Raw genomic sequence first — 20,390 nt, 5'->3', positions numbered from 1 at the left:
CATTCCACTTGATCTTCACTTTTGCTGACAGCAATTGCGAAGGGCAATGTGTGTTTTGTAAGAACATAACTGGCTTTGTTGAGGAAAAGTCAAATTCATCCTCACATATCTGGCTAATAAAGCTGATTCTGATGTAAATATATATATTTACATCAGTATATGTATATGTACTCATATATATATATATATATATATATATATATATATATATATATATATATATATATATATATATATATATATATATATATATATATATATACATACATATAAACATCCATATATACATATACACACATATATACATATACACACATATGTGTATATACATATGTGTAAATACACATATACATATGTGTAAATACACATATACTGTATGTGTATATACATATGTGTAAATCTATATATATCTATATATATATATATATATATATATATACACATATATACATACACATATATACATATATAGATGTACATATATGTATATACACATATATACACATATATATAGATATACACATATGTATATACACACACATTATATATATATTTCTACTTGTAATTGATTTTATTTAATTCAAAACTGGTACCTCAATGAAGATAATTATGTTGACTAGTTTGCTGCATTAAAAAATGCGTCACTAAAAGCATTTTTTGTTATAGCTCTTAGAAAAAAGAAATGGTATACACTTAATTACAACTGCATGCCCACACATGATTAAAAAAACGAACATTGTTGTTAGATTTCTCCTAATGCGCTTGAAGTTTAGGCTTAATAATAAGAGTGGATTTTAAAGTGTTCTGTGAGGATTGTTGGAAGAACCAAGCCACCCAGAAGCTGATGATAAAAATGACAGCCCATGTGTATTGAAAGTTGGCAAAGTCTCAGGTATTTAATTTATTGATTTATAATTCTGATGGTTTGTTTAACTTTGCCCCAGTAACAAATATTATGCTGTAAAGTCCTTTTTTTTGCTCATGCTCCTTTAGTGTTTATATCCACAGAGTCCCACTGATTTCTCAACTTGTAGCTAGAATAGGATTCATTTGGATGTTGGCATCATTCCCTGATGTCTCAATTCTAAAAGAAATTTTACACGGCATTATTACTACTCTGTTTTTATTTTTATATCTTTACAACGTTCTACTTACACGTTTTTGAACTGTGGTTGGTGTTTAACGAGTGTATTTTATGTCCTGACAGTTCCAGGCAGCTTTTTCACAAGCATGACACAAAACAAAGTGTGGTTGTGTGTTAAAGAATCATGTTAATGATGTTTAACATTTTAGTTATATGTCTCGAAAAAACATGCAAATATTTTACTTAGAAATTCGTAAAACATTAACTATTCTGTTAGCATCCAGCTGGGTTAAAACCACAAACATCATGGTTTACATTTTTATTAGCTGATCACATAAACTATTCACGGCAAAAAGCTTAGTGAGGTGTTTTTTATTGTGGATGCATCGCTGTTTTACTGTGGGAAAATCCCTGTCAGCAAACCATTTTAAGCTCAGTTTTGTAAATCATTGGGTGACTGAATGAGACCACTGTTTATTTTCATGAAGCATGAAAACAAACATTGGTCTCATTCAAATTTTGAAATTGTCTGCCCAAGTTAAATTTGTTACTGCTTTAAAACTGAGATGAATTTAAAATAAAAAAAAAATCACTTAGAACTAGTAACGACCCACATCTCACTCATCATCCTAAGAACTTAACCTAAAACTCAAACAGGGGGACTCCTGTGGTAATAAATCCTGATTATGCCTTCCAGGAATACTCATATAAACCAGCTTTAGTTTGCCAAGGTATTTGTTCTTATCCACATGGGTGAAACATTTTACACACAGTCAAACCTCTGAGCACATTGAAACGATCCAGTTTTAATTACACAAAATACTACAGTAGATCTCCATCACCTGGACTTTTCTCTCCTCGTTCGTAGAGTATTTTTTTATTCTGATTCAAATTCTTTGTCTTATATTATAATATCCCCTCTCCAACTTGAAGAAACTGACAGCCTAATAATGGCATGCATCCAGTCCTGGGCTGCAGCCAGCAGACATATAACCCTGCAAAAATCCCCAGGTATCTGTAAATGAAACAGACAAGCAGGTAAAATAAAGCAGCTTTGAGCGACAGTGAGTGTGATGAAAACCTGACCTGCTTTGAAAAAGAAAGAAAGAGTTAATGTGGCTTTTCAGGCATCAGGCTATTTCCTGTCCTTTTTTAGCCACTCCCTGCAGACATTTAAGAGAGACAAACTCTAATTTTGGGCCATCTGTACCAACACCAACTCATTAGCCTGATTCTATAAGCCAGCAAGAACTTATTCATTATTATCGCCACCTCACCCACATATGTCTGTACTTGGCTAACGGCACTGACAACGCTTTACCAGCTTTTTGTTTGTTTGTTTTTTTGCCTCGTTGATACGGATCATAGACACTTTTACCGTTTTTAGCCAGTCATACAGTAGTACTGTAAAAACAGTTTAAATGTAGCTAATAACATTTTTTCCACATCAACCTGTTAACTTGCTTTTTTTGTGATAAGCTGTATGCACATGTTCAGAATAAAATTTTGTAATTTACTAATACCTAATCAGAAAAAAAGGAAAAAACCCTCTAAAATCCCCAAAATATTAATCACAAGAAGTTAAGTGTTCAGTTAAGTTAAGTGTCTGTTATCAATGGCCTTACAGAAACCATTGCTTCAGATAAAAAATGGGGCACAATATTTGCAAAGTGAATCTAAAGTAGGGCTGGGCGATATGGCTTCAAATCAATATCACCATAAATTGGGCTGTTTTATCTCGATAACGATAAATGAACGATAAATGCTCCGGCTCCTCTATCAGTAATAAAGGCAAATGCAAATGATCTATTTATTATTTATTTATTGAATAAATCATATTACTTTCAATTAAATTTTAAAGTGTTGTACTTATTCAGGTTTCAACCTTCAACAATGTCTCACTGAATAGGAGAATGATGTTACCTCTATTGCAAACATTTTTGTTCAAAGGTAATGAAGTATTTTGCACATCTTTCAACTCAACAGCGTGGTTGTGTTGTTCTTTTGCTCAACATCTATGGCCTAATATTGTTGCAACCGAACTGAGCATACAGGGAGAACAATGTGCGTTGTTTAAACTTGCACACCCTCGCTCAAAACTGGTCTGCCGCGTGCTCAACTCCGACAACGCATTCTGGACTTCTTCAGTGCAAGCTCAGCTTCATCTCTGCCGTCGCTCGGCTCCGTATTCGCTCTGCATCAGTATTAACTTATGTCATTTCGTTTACAGCTGTGTTAGACGCTTCTTCAATTCTTAAAGCTATAATTACTTACAGCAGGTTTCTGTAGACTGGCTATGGGCTGTAGGGATCTCTTGTGGGGATCTATCTAATAACAGACCTGAAGAAGTCTGACTTAAGGTGCCCTGTTGCTGTATGACAGTCTTAATAAGGCGTTGTTCTAGATTCGCCGTAATGTTTTGATTCTGATGTAATTTATTTTATAAAAAGCATTTTTAGCTCCAAAACAGTGCCCAAACAGAGCTTGCGTTTATCATTAGTTTGTTGTGCTTTTCTTAGTTATTAACTCAGCCAAATGAGGTTATGTTTTTAGTTGAGTTTGTGTGTGTGTTTGCTTGTCTGTCCATCAGCCTGTATACAGGATATCTTGAAAGTTATGAATGTATTTTAATGATTTTTTTTTTTTACCAAAGGTGCACCTCAATCCGAAGAACAATTAATTAAAATTTGGTAATTATGCATATCATGTGTGAGTTTTAGCTATATGTGTAAATCACAATATGGGGAAATATTTGCTGCCTGGGGGAGGTCTGTGCTCTCCAAGTGCTTTCTAGTTGTGTCTCCCCCAATAGATGATGGCAGACTAAACTAAAATCCCCATAACAGATTTATAGTAAATATTCATCATCTCGGGGGAAATATTGAAGGGAAAAAAGTTTCTTAAGAAAAGTTTGCTCTTTCCCTTCCTCCAGCTTCACTGTTGCCATTAAAGTTTAGCGTCTTTGTGAAGACGGATGTATTTTTACACCTGCACCACCTCTTCCACATTTCTCCTGAAATGTACAATCATCTTCTTTGTTTCATTTACATACAAGATGACAATATTGTTCCTATACCATTTCTTAAAGCGGTCCACCAGTTTGCTCACTTGGATGCTCATTAAAAAGAAGAGTTGGATCATAATGACCGAAAAGACTTTTAGAACAAAGAACACCAAAGCAGAGATATTTGGTCATAACCCACAATGCCATATCGGATCAAATGCAGACACTGCATATCAGAAAACACAACTCATAGTGGTTAAACGTTGTGGTAGAGGGCTGATAACTTTGGGTTTTTTACCTTTTCACAGCACCTTGAAGTTACTGGCTGATTCTGAATTCGACAAACTGTAGCTCCTACTTCCTGTTTGTAGCTCCTATCCTTTAACCTTTCCACAGTAGGACAGCTTACCCTCGGTAGGAAAGGAGCTCTGGATTGCTGTGCTGAATCTTTAAAAATATTCCTGTATCTAGATCATGATCTGGATCATCAAATTAAAATATATTGTTCTTTGCTACAGTATGAAGGACACATCTGATAAAGAACCCCCATTAAAATCTGTTTATAACTTTTTAACTTATCCTGTACTCAGACAAACAGACAAACTCTTTGGCGGATGAAATACAACAGATTGTCCCGATTCTGATATAAACATTGATAGAGCCAGTCTTCCTCACGTTTGAAGAAAACTTTTAGATACATGCAACAGGGCAGTGATACAATACCACAGTATTGTATCACTGTATATCATAGTATAATATTAACACTATGGTTGAAAATGGAAACAATTTCTGCAGATGTTTCCTTAAAGCCCAGACACACTGACCCACAGGTATCCTAAAAATGTGGTCTATCGACATGGTTTTAGTCTGCTGACACCCTGAATGGAAGCTACCTAAACACTGCTGTACACCAACCATAAAGTAACATAACTGTAAGAATATACAAGAATATGTAGGAAATAATTTAAAGCTTCAGAGCTCAGAATGCTGGACTGAGTAACTCATTCTCCGAATGCAAAATCCTTCAAGCATCTGGTATAAGGGCAGTCAAGAAACATGGAGTATACTTTTATAAAGTTCCACTGACATTAGCGTGTCAGTCAAAGTTTTATTTTTGGGTATATATCTCTTTGCTGGACAGATAAGCTGAATGAGAACTTTACTTGTGCAGCTTAACAAAAAAAAAAAAAAAATGCTAATGCTTCATGACTATTAACAAATTGAAGTTAATTATTATCGTTTTTTGATACCGGAACTTGTGCCAGAGTTCCTGATTCTGTTTGAATAAACTGACCTTATAGATGAAAATATGCAAAACATTGAGTTAAACATTATACAGCTGACTAAAAGAGGTTTATATTTAAAGCTATGTTTTGTTGTTTGTTTTTTCAAATTCAAATTAAATGAAATGTAAAAAGCTTATTGCATCAAAGTTAACTTAGACACTATTTAAAGGAACTTTTGAGGGCAGATTTTGACAGGTGCAATGGTGCTTGGAAAAAACAGTGAAGCACAACAGTATTGACTTAATCCACAGGGAACCACATTGAAGACCAAGGCTTTGAGCCTTCCCTATTTCCTGCATGTACCCATACATGGCTTTGTATGAATGTGCGCTTTTTAGAGATCAGAAGCTTTCCTTAAAAAAAAAAAAAAAAGGAGAACCAGATCAAGAAAAGTTAACCTACAGGTGTTGGAATCCCAAATTATCTCATTTTCCTCATCTGCAAGGAATATAAGTAATTACTGATTTTTTGTCTGAAAATCTAAACCTAAATCAAATGTTTTCAAACCTAAGACATTAAATCTTTGGGTTGATTGTAACCTTTGACATATTTACTAAATAGCTAAAACAAATATATGCTTGTAGGCACTGATGTCTCTGTTATCATCCCTTCAAGGCCGATGAAGCTTTCACCCTTATTTGACAGTTGTGCACAACTTACCACTCTCGGCCCATTACCTTCAAACACACTCGAAGCTTTAAGCACCATAAATGCTTAACTTGCCCACAGTTGCATGTTGATTCAGTCATGCATGGGGCCTGCTCATTTATGATAGGGTACAACTCTTTGAACTCAACCTCACATTAACAGAGATTATAATAGAGATTCCCTCAACATAAGAGCACAAACATTTGCCTGTGTGGCGTTACTATGCTCTAATGGATTGAAGAATTGCCATTTAATCTGCTGATATAAAGGAAAAACAATCTCGCCTAAATGCCAAAAGGCTCTTTAACTGCTTCCTGCACTTGTTCCTTGTTTACGTGCTGCACATTTTTCAAAGAATGAACAACCGAAGAGTAATTGTTACATATTTAATTCAGTCTGGAAATACTTAATTTTAATGGATTACACTCAAAAAGTTCAAATCAGTGTACTCTAAGATCAGAAATTTCCTTTTTTATATTCATAGATTTTTCTGACAGAGGCAAAAGTCCATCCAATACAAACAAACTATTCTGCATGAAAAATAAGAGCCACACAGTTTTAGCAACTAATCACATATTTCTGGCTGTTTAGACACATTTTTGTTTGTGGAAATCTAAATATGTGTAAAAATGAAAAACTAAAAAGAACATGTTATTATTTTTTCCAGGTAAGCTATTTGGTGTTCTCAGTTGTTAAGAATGAATGAAGTCTTGATTTGATATTAGGGACTGGGGTGAAATTGTAACCAGGGTCAGTTAAAACACTAAGGAGCTGCAGCTCGTTGCATTTGTTTCAAAGCAGCAGTATCAGATACAATATAAAGATTTTTATTCTACGTCTTTTGTTCTTCCTTGCTTTTTCTACAGTTATTTTGAATGATTGAAAAAATGATGTGCTGGCTAGTTAGTTGTTTTAGTTCCCTGTGAACTTGGAAGCCAAGTGTCACATATTATATATCTGTATATTATTGTGAATTTTTTTGTCTGTTTTTTGTTTTGAGACATTCCGAAATAGAGATTTATAATAACCGAGAGGCTGTTTTGCAAAACTATTTGCATGGTTGGCTCCTTTAGCTCTCACGTACATTTAACTGTCAGTTTGCAGTAGGGGTGTAAATAATAATCGTTTTGTATCGATGCATTGATACACAGCCAACGATCCGATGCATCGACACGTCCGCAAGAGTATCGATTCATGTTTTTTTTTTCCTCCGGTCTATTTTTATCCATTTGCTCCTGGACATAAGTCTGACTCCCATGCTGCAGTTGCACTAAACCTATTTTGCCCTCCTACCTTGCTTCCTTTAGCCACTACCCTCTTTCCGTTTGCACACACACACTCACTTAAACACAGTCATTATTAATTTCCAGTGAATGAGGTTTTCCTAGCTTTGCTACTTCTGTTATTTGCTGTTGTTTCCTCAAATAAAATACATAAAGATATTACAGCTTTCATTGATTTATTTTAAATTTGAATCATTGTCTAGCCTGTAAGGTAAAAAAAAAAAAAAAAAAATGTAATGTAGTGGAATCGTATCGTGGTGTGTTTTTGAGCATGGAAATTAATCGAATCGTTGGGTCAGGAAATTGATACTGAATAGAATCGCCATGATGGATGTGATTTACACCCCTAGTTTGCAGCACAGTACTGTATTCTAAAGCTACGGTAAATGCTTGGTACCTGAGGGAAGCTTCACAATGACTTATTTGTGTTTTTCTCCAACAACACTATATTTTTTGGCTGTGTTCAGGTTCAGTTTCTTAAAGGCACACTATGCAACATTTTTCAGTTAATTAATGTGTTCCATAACGTTTTGGATGATTAAATGAGTCGTTTCAGGTTGAACAAAGGTATTCTCGGCCGCCCTGGTGGTCTGTGGGGGAAATACCGCACTTGCAATTGCAGGAGCACCGACCCGCACCCACAGGCTCAGAAGTCTCGCGAGAGTCGGTCTTGCTTTACGGCGAGAACTGCTACACCCCCCAGTTAAAAGCATGCTCGTTGCTAGCACAGTGGCGATCTTTGTGCAGTGCTGCTTTCACACCGGACGCAGCAAAATCGCGTCTGCTGCTTCATTTTTACTGCTTGTACCAGTTAGTTCTGACTAACTTAGTTCGGTCCAAGTGTGTCTGACGCGCGTTGGGCGGAGCTTCACTATCCTTTCTCTGCCTTGCAGCTATATTTGCTGTGATCAGTGGGAATAAAGTAGTTTTAATATGTTTTTAAGTGAGAAAATACACCTGAAAACGTAATCAGTGCAGTCAGTTCATTTAGATTATCATCCTGCCTTATAATATTTTTTCTGTCGGAGCCGCTCAGACCCCCACATACCAGCGGTGCGCCGACAGTAGAAATCCCTTCATCAGCAGCCTCTGGCCGGGTCGCCTCATCGCGGTTCACGGCGGCAGCTGGTAGGTGTTTTTCATCTAAATAATCCAAACTGCAGGCAGCAGGATAATAAAAGCGAACATATTCTGCTGGCAGATTTCTGCATTTTAAGTTAATTTAGGCGTCAATAAACTGTTTAAGAGGAGTCATCATAGCGCTCTGATCATCAGCGGTGTGTCTCTCTCCCTGCCAGCTCCCAGATCAGCCTCTCTGATTGGTTGACGCGGCGCGTCGAGCAGCAAAAATTCAATTTTTCCATCTCGAGCAGCAGCGCGTTTGCGGCGCGTCACGCGCGTCAGATGCTTAGTCATTCGTTGTGTACGCCTGTCTGCTAAGCTCAAAACAACCGGAGAAACCAGGAGAACAGCTGTGCATATTTACGACAGTGCACTTTTACTTACACTATGCAACCGGTGTTGGAAAATCAACACCAGTTGCATAGTGTACCTTTAATTTCTGGATTAAACCAAATTATACTTTAGTATCAGTCAAATATTATAAATTCATTTATAATTGGGGATGATTTACAGACATTGCGGCACATCGCAATCTTACAACACCAGTGCATGGTTGTTGTATGCAGCTGATGGGTGCTACATTGACACTTTTACCAAACAAAAGAGTAAACAAGTTACGGTATTTAAATTATTCTATGGAGTTTATGAAATATTTGCTATACTGTTAGTTTACTGTATTAGAAGTGAATGTTTTATACTGGTACTAACCAATAAATGTTTCAGATTTGTTTTATATGATCAGATAGGACTTTTTTTCTATCCTTAAGTTGAATTTTAACAGAAGTTTTTTTCAACTGCATTAAACTTTGCACTTGTTTTAATGATGCGGACAGACAGAGCAATTGTTCCAATGTTTGCTTTATTCAGACTTAACCTGATAAGTATGCACACACCCTTTAATAAAATGCTGTTTATAAGATCTTATGACTTTGTGTTAGCTTGTTACAGATTTAGGACTGGATTATTTCTGTTTTATCAGACCAGTTACCAGGGGCTTCTTTTACAAAGACTTCTTTGTACCATTTCCCATTAAAGGTTATCAAAATGTGTCTAGATTTCTAGAGAGCTAGATTGACTCTCTTGGGTTATTAATCTTAATTATAATAGACTGGAAATACCTCCCAAGTGTTTCCCAGCACTTTATGTCTAGTTTAATTTGTAAAGTGTTTGGTAGAGAATGTTTGATACCATTTAATTAAGCCTTTCTCAGTTCAAAAATATGAAATTTCTGTGGAAAAAATTGAGCTGAAGAAAAAAACTCTGTGCTTACCTTTACCACAAAGGTTATAGAGCTTTTCCTTTGCAGTTCTCTCCCTTATGTAGAGATAGATGCATTAGATGCTTACAAGCTTTAGTCAATCCTTTAGTGTTAATAGTTTTATACTGTGTTTGAGTGCCAAACAAGTGTCTCCTGCTGACCATTTCCTGCTGTGTCTGGCACTTGACATAACACAGTAAAACCTTTACAGTAAAACTGGATAGTTTTTTCCCTCAATACCTTTGGCAATCATTGCAGAGCTAAACTGTCAGGAGGCCTGCTTTCTGTTTGACACACTAAAACTATAAAAAAAAAAAAACGTTGCTATTACGTCATACTCATAATGTTTCCACTAGCAGTGACTTGTTTGAAATTTATAGCATCATTACCTAAACTGATTTAGAAGTTTTCATGATGTTTTGCAGCACGAGATCTTCATTCTGGTCACGTTTCAGATTTGTTTGGTTTATTGGGCTTTATTTCACCAAGATCACCGTAACTACTGATTTGCAAATCTTGTTTTATTAACAAATTTCCTTTAACATTCAAAACAACAGTCTTCCTAATTTTCTGTAGGGTTCAAAATATGCTGTTTTATCACTTTTGCATATCTTGATCTCTCCACAGGCTGCCTTCTCCCTGCAGAAACAGCCATCAGCCAGCCTTGGAGGCTCTTGCCATTAATCACACTAATAGCTCTGAGGCAATTGTTATAAGGACAAGGAAATCTAATAACCAATCTTAGAACAGATAAGGCTTTAGACTATAGTCTGTGAAACCTTCCATTTGATGGATCAAGTGGTTATTTATGCCAGATGGCACAAATAATGCAAAAAAAAAAAAAAAAAAAACACAACACATTATTCTTCTTATTATGCAAGACTTAACAGCTTTTGAACCTTATTTTAAATATAGTGTTCCAGGTATTGGATATAAATTTACAAACAATTCCAATATCTTAAAAATGATGGTTGGCTGAAATTTTAGGAGCATTTTTTATTAAGAATATTGAAACCTGACCTTTGTCCTCGCCAGTTTTTACATAACTGCGTATAGCCATGCTGTAGCTCCAGGCCCATCCTCTTGCACCTTTGCGTCCTTCCTTTAGCTCACCTGTCAATCTATTTTAAGTCTTTTCCATTTATCTTTCCAGCTTGTGCTTTTGATATCATTTAAAGCCCCATCCTGTAATAGAACCTTTATTTTTTTCTTGCATATTTTGAGTATTGGGATTTGTAGAATTTGTATAAAAAAATGCATAGGAAGCCTTAAAAAAATACTTTTAGATTTCAATGAACATTTATTTGTCAAATGTCTCATTCGTAGTTTTTAATATGTGTAGGATCCTGTTGTCATCGAATCAGTTGCATTTACAGTTCTAGTTGATGCATATCTACTAAATGTTAAATTAGTCACAGGATCAGAGCCTTTTTTCAATACATATAAAAAAAGTAAGAATACCATTTTGAGCAGATTCACGTTCAATATGTTCAGGTCCCATCTGTAACCTTTTCTGATGTTACCCATGCAGGACCCAATCTGAGAAGTAGATTTTAGGGAGCTATTTTAAGCCTCAGAATTGGGGCATCATTGTCATCTAAACAGAACTGAGTCAAAGTCAACTCTCTGTGTTTATCATGTGATGGGAACATGTAATCCGGTGCAGCTGCAAGGCTTATTTATTACGTAGAATTTGTTGATGCTTTCTGTTTTAGGGCTAACAGGGTGGACATTAGACACAGTTTGCTGCAAAGCTTCCGATAATATCATCTGACCATCAGACAGTATAAGAAGAAGCCTTATTTTGCTTAAAATTTGAAATGAAATAGAAATTAATGATGTATCCCCTTGGCAACAGTGCTACAGACAATCCACGCACAATATAACACAAACACACAGTTCAGCCTGCTCATAATCTGAGGTGTGATAATATGTAAGTGAGAAGTATTTATTTACATCCCACATAACAAGTAAACAAGTGAATGTTGGGGATTTTAATTAATTGCGGTTCTCAACAATACAGTGGACACAACTCATAGTTATTTATTCTTCTGTGTGTGCAGCTGCTAGACTTTGGAAGGAAATCTTTCTAAATACATTCACACAATATGATGCATCACCAAGTGGTAATATTAATTTTCTTTGATTTGCATAAAATATTTTATATACACTATATATTTCAGTACCTCCGTAGATTAGTAGAGTAAAATTTAGGCTCAAAAGTTGTTGGGAGATAAATTAAGGTGATTGACCTTTAGAAGAAAATGCTTTATACGTTTATTCCACACCTACTTTACTTATAATACAGAAACTTACTGTTGATGTAGAGCACCACCATTGTTTGTTGGAGATCCTCTGAGCTTCTACACGTGTTGTTTACATCTCTGTAGGATTCCTGTTTCATTTCTTTCTAGTCTTCAACATAAAAAAAAAATGTTTAGTTTTTGTAACTTCAAATTTGTCCAAAGATGGGCAATAAATTTTGATTATTTAAAACAATGTTAGTCTCAAAAAGCTGTTATTTTAAAAACATTTTGAGCAGAAAACTTGAATGCTTTTTCTTACCAATTTGTAGCAGCTGGTCCATCCTCTGGACCATAAAAAAAAAGAAAAAACTAATATGCATTATGTAGATCGGTGCTCAAAACTCAGTGCAAGTAAAGATGGCTGAAACAGAGGAAACAATATACCAAAAATTGCAGAGAAGCCCAATGTCAAACGTCAAGCAGCATTCAATCAAAGATGATGTTAGTTTGTGTGGGAAAAATGCAAATTTAAGTAAGAGCTGTAAATAGAAAACACACCGGACCCTTTTCTACTAAGATTCTAAAAGGGAAGGAGCAAATTGTTTGTGTAGACAAAAAAATTGCATGTGCAATTAGTTGGTTTGTTGCAAATAATTTGATAAAATTTGAAAGTGGCCAGGATGTGCAAATCTACTGCAAATACATCAACAGGCTGCAAACAAAAAAGTACTGCAAATACAAAGTTGAGGCTAGCAAACTAAAAAAATAACTAACATACAAAGAAGCAATGGAAAAATAGATAAAAATAGATTAAAAAAAGCTATATATATATATATATATATATATATATATATATATATATATATATATATATATATATATATATATATATATATATATATATATTTTTTTTTTATGGGGATTTTATTTTATTCAGTTTATGAAAAACATCAATTGGTTCGCCTGCTAAAGTTCTACACGGAATAATGTCAAAACCCAAGACAAAACATTCATTTTAAATGTATCTTACCTATGATCATATTTCCTAATGCATAAGTGGAATAACAAGACAAAGAGGTGAAAGTATGTTTCCAATACCTTAGATGCATGAACAACAACATCTTGTTTTGACTGGCTGCTGTGTATACAGTAAAACTTGAATTAAAATATTTAGCCCTTCTGATTGGCTGCTGTGTCCTACCTAATTAAGGTTGAATGTCAGCGGAATTTCCTTTCAACACCTACAAGAACAATTTCTGTTTACATGGTGTTTTTTGTTCCTTGGGAAATTAATAGATTCATCTGTGTTTATATTATGTGGTTCTTGTAAAGAAGCACATAATAAAAGATAAACACAGCAGCACTATTCAGTGCAAGTAGCCTAAATCCTGATGATTATATCAGAATTTGCAACTCAGCATTGCATGCAACATAGAAAAGAAAAGGTTGCCTCATCTTTATTATTTATTTGTTTATTGTCACTCACTGTACAGGATATGTACAACAATAAAATGGCAAAAGTTTAACATAAAAAAAAAAACATTGCATTTTTTTTAGCGCCGCAGAAACCTTTAGGTTTTTCAGCAAACCCTCTTTCCATTGGCTGACCTGCAGTGTTGGAGCAGCCATGTTTTCTACATACTGTATTTTGCTATAATGTGAAAAACAGAGCAATTTAGATAAAGAAACATCACATTAAGCTGGGTTTGTTAGCTCATCAGTCAATGAAAATGTTGTAATATTTTTGGTCAAATATAGCTCCAATTATGTTAACCTTTTACTTGGTTAAAAAAAGATCAGATGATGTTGATTACATTTTATATTTGCAGAGAATTTGCAGTGTTATTATCATCCAGTTACCTTCCTAATTGGTAATTGCGAGACTGCAATTAAAATGCGATATCTGTTTTTTGTACTCTGCAGACTCAGAATAAAGTTAAAAAATAATAAGTAATTGAATTGTAAAATCTTATTTACTTTTTTGCCTCACCACTCAACAAAACATATATATAATTTGAATGAAGGGCATTTACTTGTACTTGAAAAAGTGATGTTAAAGGTGGTGTTTAAAGGGAAGTTATCAGCATCTGTAGTGATGATAATAAAGGTAAAAACTGTATTAGCCATACAGCAAATACAAAACAGACATAAAAACTTGCTAACCTTTTTCTGCCCCTGCTTTTCAAAGTTTATTTTGTTCAGCTCAGCTCTGTGTCAGTCAGTTGTGAAATGAAATCGGTGAGATGTGAAAACACACCTCCTTAGAAGCACATCACACGAAAAAAAAAATGGAGCTGCCACTTAGAAATTCTTTTCCTACCTTTCCTCAGGTCTGGATTCAATCTGTCCTTCGTTATCCCTTTAAAGGATCATAAAGAAAGGATAATACTATGTTAATTGAAGGTATTTTACTCCCCTTAATTAATATAAATCAATATTATCTCTTTAATGTCTGTCAGAAAGGGATGAATAGATGTTTAAAAAGTTTTTCAACAAAAATTATGAATGGATGTACTATATGGGAATTTTTAAAATTAATAGACTTGTTCTTTAAAGAATCCAAATAAATAGTGCTAAATTGTTTGTGCAAAAATAATCTAAAAAAGTTGCAATTGCAGTAAGTGTGCATATTGCTGACGAGCTACAAAGTAAAATATCTTTTTAACAAGCAAAGGATGGATCCCACCTTTATTTACCTTTACAGATTCCATTATCAGGTATTTTCTGCTGAAGTAGCTATACAATTCATTCTTTTTTGTTTTTGTGTTTTTAAAAACATGCTACAATATTTAAGTTGAGTCATGTTTTTTTTGTTGTTTTTTTGTTTAATTGTATAAGGATAGCAAAGCAACTGCTTTAATCCATCTCTTGCAGATGTATTTTCCCCCATAAATACTATTGTTGTTTGGACAGTCCAAATATGTTTACATGCACACAGACTCCCATTTTTCTTTCATTGTACCAAATGCCTCCTTTGTTGCTACAATGACCACAGATAATTTTTTGGGTGCAAATTTGCGCCTTACTTTTCAAAATATAAATATAAAAACTTGTCTGCGATCGGCTTTAGGTCTTATAAATCGATTTTAATAAAAAGTACGTTTTTACATTGACATGTCCATCACCAATAATGTTGCACAGTTTGACAATTAGAATTGCATATTCATAAACGTTCATATGCAATACATCTTATGCCTGCTGATTTGCTTATTTGATGCAATGCACATTGATTTGCACCTGCAAATTTTCACGTGTCAATAAAATCCTTTTGGATATTAGGTTGAACATGTAATTTATGAACCATGTTGAGCACAGTTGTTTTGACAGATATATGATAACCACAGATTTTGGAAGGAATGTCTTCAGATAACTCTAATGCTTTTTACTCACAATATTTTGTTGAACTGACTGGTGATTCAGAGAGGAAGGACAGTCTGCAGAGGTTTTAGTATACCTCAGAGACAATAGCTAATGAACGCAGGATGGATGGATTCTGTACTCTGTCTATATATAACCCTTAAGAGTGAACTTTTCCAGTTAACATTAGCAATGTGTAATAGTGCTTGGCTCTGGAGAATATCTCTAGAATTCAAATAAAGTTCAAACTGAGATTAATGCTAAAAGCATCTACTCACTATAATTGTTATAGAGAAACAGATCTGAGAACAGAATAGAAGTAGTGTCATTATATTTGTGTTTGTCCATATGTGTGAATGTAGGACTTCCTCAGAAAGGAAACTGAAAGCTTTTATTTGTAATGTTTTCTCTTAGCAAGATTGCTTTATATGCATGGGCTGGTTCACTGCTATCAATTTGTTTGAGAAACAGAGTATTACATATTTAGTAAGGTTAAAAAGTTGAAAATAATGTGAATAAAACATCTTAAAAATATCATACAAATGTTAAAACAACACTAAAGGATGAATATTAATTCCCGTAAAATCTAATAAAAGTTAATTTTGCAAATTTACCCTTGGCTTTTCTTCTACTGTCATTCCTGTTGCAAAGCTGTTGAGGACTTTATTTGGAGCAGATTTGTGCAAAATAAACACCCAGACTTTATTATAACCAGATCAGTCAAACATGTCTTGGTTCACATCAGGCTGATGTGAATCCACCATTTAACTAAAGTTAGTTAGTTATTTGTTAATTTTTCAACTAGTATTTTACTTTCTTTTAAAATTCTGAGCATTGCTCATTTGTTTTAATTCCAGGATTGCTAGTATTGCAGTGAATATTCTTTTTACATTTAAGAGCAGTTATAAAGATCTCTCATTGGGTAATTTCCTTGGTCATGCTATTCTATTCAGTAAGGGTTTAATCTTAATCGAGGAAACCTCTGTATCGCAGGTAAGAAATGGAGGAGGCAATACTCCATTTTCTATTTTTTTTCATCTCCTGACTTTATAGGTGAATAGACCTGAAATAACTGCACACTAAAGAGGCAGAATAAAATTCTAGTTTTGCTTTTGTTTTTTCTTTTGTATCATGTATTCCCCAACAATAGGTAGAACAAATGCAACAAATTATATATAGAATATTCCAAGAAGTCAGTAATTTAAAACAAAATAAAATCTTGTTGTGCATTACTAAATTTCAAGAAAATTGATAAATACTTGAGGTACATCACATATTTATAACACTGATCCTCCTTTGTCTAATACTTTGACTCCCGGGGTTTTGTAAGTATGCAGAAACAATGATGAAAAATAATATTCTTAACAGACGTAGCTACACTTAACAAATAATTTAAAGCAAATTGTAAATAGTTGAGCTCAACTATAATATCGTTTGTTTCTTTTCATGCTAATAATTGTGTTAAACTTGATAAGAGAAATTCTTAGTGATGTCTTCAAACTAAAAGCTGACAGCATGGTTTAGATATTTAGCTTTTCATGGGAACGTTAGTAAATATCTGAATATTAAAGGTACACTATGCAACCGGTGTTGATTTTCCAGCGAGGCTGCCCCCAGAGGGCGAAAGTAAAAGTGCACTGTCGTAAATATGCACAGCTGTTCTCCTGGTTTCTCCGTCAAGCCAGGCGCGGTTGTTTTGAGCTTAGCAGACAGGCGAACGCAACGAATGACTAATGCTGCGTTCACACCGCAGCTGGCGCGACAGAAGCAGCGAGTTTACATGCAACGTAACGTCAAGGCGCAGCAAAAGGTCCCGTGGCGCGTTTTGAGCAGCAGGCGCAGCACGTCTGAGCAGCTGAAGCAGCGCATCGGGCGCGTTTAAGCATCTGACGCAGGGAGAGAGACACAGCGCTGATGATCACTCCTCTTAAACAGTTTATTGACGCCTAAATTAACTTAAAATGCAGAAATCTGCCGGCAGAATATGCAGATTGGATTATTTAGATGAAAAACACCTACCAGCTGCCGTGGTGAACCGCGAGGAGGCGACCAGGCCAGAGGCTGCTGATGAAGGGATCCCTACTGTCGGCGCACCGCTGGTATGTGGGGGTCTGAGCGGCTCCGACAGAAAAAATATTGAAGGCAGGATAATAATCTGAATGAACTGACTGCACTGATTACGTTTTCAGGTGTATTTTCTCACTTAAACACATATTAAAACTACTTTCTTCCCACTGATCACAGCAAATATAGCTGCAAGGCAGAGAAAGGATAGAGTAGCTCCGCCCAACGCGCGTCAGACACACTTTGCAGCCAGAGCAGCAAAGCTGCTTCAGCCGCGCCTCAGAACTAACTGGTACAAGCAGCAAAAATGAAGCAGCAGACGCGATTTTGCGTGAACTAGCCACTGTGCCAGCAACGAGAATGCTTTTAACTGGGGGCGTGTAGCAGTTCTCACCGTAAAGCAAGACTGACTCTCACAAGACTTCTGAGCCTGTGGGTGCGGGTCGGTGCTCCTGCAATTGCAAGTGCGGTATTTCCCCCACAGACCACCAGGGCGGCCGAGAATACCTTTGTTCAACCTGAAATGAATCATTTAATCATCCATAACGTTATGGAACACATTAATTAACTGAAAAATGTTGCATAGTGTGCCTTTAAGAGAAAAAAGAAACAAATTAATTTGCTGCTTGTCACATATCTCGCACTACTTAATAGAACTAATTGGTAAACAGGAAATTTTATTAACCAAAGAACATTTGCGTTTGTGTCACATTAACTGCATGCAATGAAATACTTGTTACTTTCTCTTTTGTTATTACTGAACCGCAACATATAAATGTAAAATGTTAAATTCATGTTATCAATTCCCAGTGTAGAATTGAACTAATTTGCATGAAATTTGTGTTTACAGCTGATCCAGATACTTACTGATTTAACAACAAAATCTATCAACTCTTTGTAATACCATCGATTTTCGTGAATATTATGGACGCATGTTGCAATTTATCAACATACCCTTTATCCCTGGAGGGATATAAATGTGAATTTATTTGCATGTCAGTGCATGTCAATTTAACCCAAACATTTGCACAGTGCAAGCAAAGTGTGAAAATCTGCCATATAATGCAGCTGGCCAAAAAGCTTTAGATTCCACTTGAATTATTTACTTATTTTTTAAAAGGACTGGACTGCATAACAATATTTTGTTAATTGAAATTTCCAAAACTAAACAGAGATGATTACCATTGCATTTTATTAATGATAAGAACGAAATACTTTCTGAAGTAAATCTATTGTCAAATTAATTTTATTTATGGAGATTTAAAAAGGATCGGATAGGTGTGGTCTGTGATGGGAGATTGCATAAAAGTGTTTTGAAAAAATGTGGTCACATTATAACTTAATGCACTGTTTCTAAGTTCCCTGCATGCTCCTTAATAACCATGTAGTGTTTTCTCCAGCTGAACCCAATCCCTTCTTATCCTTAGCAAACACAAAGGCTGTGGAGGAAGTATGTGATCATTGTTTTTGTCTGTAGTGTAAAAAAAAGTGCTTATATTAGGTAAAAATACTGCATTGACCCTTGAAGGATTGGTTCAATGAGAGTCGCAGGTGGAAAAAAAACTTTTCTAATCCTCACATGGTCTTCATGTGTTCAGGGAACTGTCTGTGGTAAGTACTGCTGGTATGTACTGTATGGGAGTGTTCTTGGGCCAAATATAGGCCTACTGGGGTGTATTCTAAGTGAAGCTATTTCACTGTTCTCCTCAGATCATTTGACTAAAATGTATCAAAAAGTGATATGTGTCTGGGACGCTTTGTTCTACAAAAGCAGTGCTCATGATTTATTTGCCTTTTTAAATCCTAAATATCTGCCTGCATAAATATTTTCTTATAAAATGTCTTAAACCTACACGTGAGCTCCAGAGAAATGAAACTAAGATGTGTCAATAAAAAGTAATGCGTCTTCAGGAAGTAGATATTGTTGACAAGGTCACTTTCCTCCAGTCCATCAGGTGTCTATAAGGACACTCAAGCATGATAAAACCCGGCGGACGCCATAAAAAAGGAGACAATGATGTTGTAATAGGTGCTTAAAGCTGATAAGGTTCCCACAATCCAATCAAACAAACCTTCACTACTGTTCCTCATGAACAGATGCCTAATGGAACATGACATGGAGAAAGACTCCAATCCTTTTTAAAAGGAACTATACTATAGCTCTTGCGCTTTATCTATATAAAGATGTTTTATGGCCTTTTTTGTATCTAAATGGTTTGCTGTGTTACTGAGGTTAAAAATGTACAGTAAAAAGAGCCTGGTCACAACCAAAGAAGACACTAATGTAAAAGTAGTATTGCTGTAATTGATCATTTATCTTGAAATATGTCAGTTAAGTTCATGCTTAGATCATACGACATGTTACTACTTAATATTACCTTAATATCATTCAGTGACGACAGACAGACAGACAGACAGACAGACAGACAGACAGACAGATAGATAGATAGATAGATAGATAGATAGATAGATAGATAGATATTTATAAATGAGGTGAGTGTCTGCAAAAAGTAGGATGAATATAAGGGTTGCTTGCTAAGGACTAAATAGAACTTCCGCTTTATAAATACATCCTGATCTGAGCTGCCTATGAACAGTTATTTAAGTTATAATGCCTAAAGAAATGCTGTTTCATCAAATTTAAAGTTTTGGGTTTTTTTATTGTGGGAAAAAATTCCTGGACTGTTTATACCAGATATTTAGATGTTTAATTATCCACAATAAATCTGTTTGAGAATAGGAAATCGATTTGAGGAGAGAATTGACCTAGAACTAGTGTGTCTAATAAAGCTAAGACTGCATATCAAACACATTCTTCTTTAAAACAGGAAGCCTGGCCCTAGTTCATTATAAGCTGTTTAAAATCCCTTCCATGGCTAATTCTGGACATCTGACTTCTGGTGACACTGGAATGAGGAAGAAAGATTGTTTCTTTCATAACACTTACTAAATCACTGTCCTATTAAACTATTCAACTTTAATAACAACCTCTAAAGATAAGCTAACAGGTCGATTTATTCTGATGGACAAAGCCGCTG

At 35.1% G+C, this 20,390-nt stretch overlaps 1 protein-coding gene across 3 annotated transcripts in view; it reads left to right on the top strand.

The window, feature by feature from the left end:
- si:dkey-247m21.3 (5-hydroxytryptamine receptor 4) overlaps positions 1-20,390 on the top strand; it is a 57,199-nt gene that overhangs the window by 4,117 nt on the left and 32,692 nt on the right. The window lies entirely within an intron of this gene.

Source organism: Cyprinodon tularosa, unplaced genomic scaffold, assembly GCF_016077235.1.
Source record: "Cyprinodon tularosa strain WSP-4 unplaced genomic scaffold, ASM1607723v1 ctg418, whole genome shotgun sequence".
NCBI classification, from domain to species: Eukaryota; Metazoa; Chordata; class Actinopteri; order Cyprinodontiformes; family Cyprinodontidae; genus Cyprinodon; species Cyprinodon tularosa.
This window is presented reverse-complemented; position numbering and strand designations above follow the sequence as displayed.